The following is a 774-nucleotide window of genomic DNA, read 5'->3' on the forward strand; positions in this document are numbered from 1 at the left end:
TCATTCTAATATGCTGATTTGCTGCTCAAGAAACATTTCTTATTATTATCATTGTTGGAAAAGTTGTGCTGCTTCATATTTTTGTGGAAATGCATTTTTTCAGGATTGTTTGATTAAAAGAAAATTCAAAAGAACAGCATTTATTTGTAATATAAATATTTTGCAACATTATAAATGTATTTACTGTCACTGTTACTTTTGAAGAGTTTAGTGCATCCTTGCTGAATAAAAGTTGACTTTTTTTTTTTTTTTAAATCTTACTGACCACAAACTTTTGTTTTCTTACTGGCCCAGACAGTCATTACATTTGCTTTTATGTTTGAAGATGCTAGTAGTGCAGAAATTACACACTTCAGCTTTAAATACTGAGAAACTCATTCAGAGATTTGACATTCTGATATTAAGGGCACTAGAAAGTTGTGGCCAGATTACCATTAAAAAGTTTAGGGCCGGTAAAAATACAGAAATACAAGAAAAAAATACAGATTTTTTTTTTAATATTATAAAATATTATTGTGATTTAAAATAACTGTTTTCTATTTAAATGTATTTTAAGATGTTATCCCTGTGATACAAAGAAACTCAAAATAACAAAGTGTTAACATTTTTTAAGTATATATATATATATAGCATTTCTTTGGGTCAAAATAATATTTTCACTGCCCCAACAATATATTTAAATATAAATGAGTATAATATAAATATCACCTTATATAACCATATCATATATGGTTCATATATATATATATATATATATACATACATACATACATA

Source organism: Sinocyclocheilus anshuiensis, unplaced genomic scaffold (assembly GCF_001515605.1).
Source record: "Sinocyclocheilus anshuiensis isolate Anshui unplaced genomic scaffold, SAMN03320099.WGS_v1.1 scaffold38, whole genome shotgun sequence".
Lineage (NCBI taxonomy): Eukaryota > Metazoa > Chordata > Actinopteri > Cypriniformes > Cyprinidae > Sinocyclocheilus > Sinocyclocheilus anshuiensis.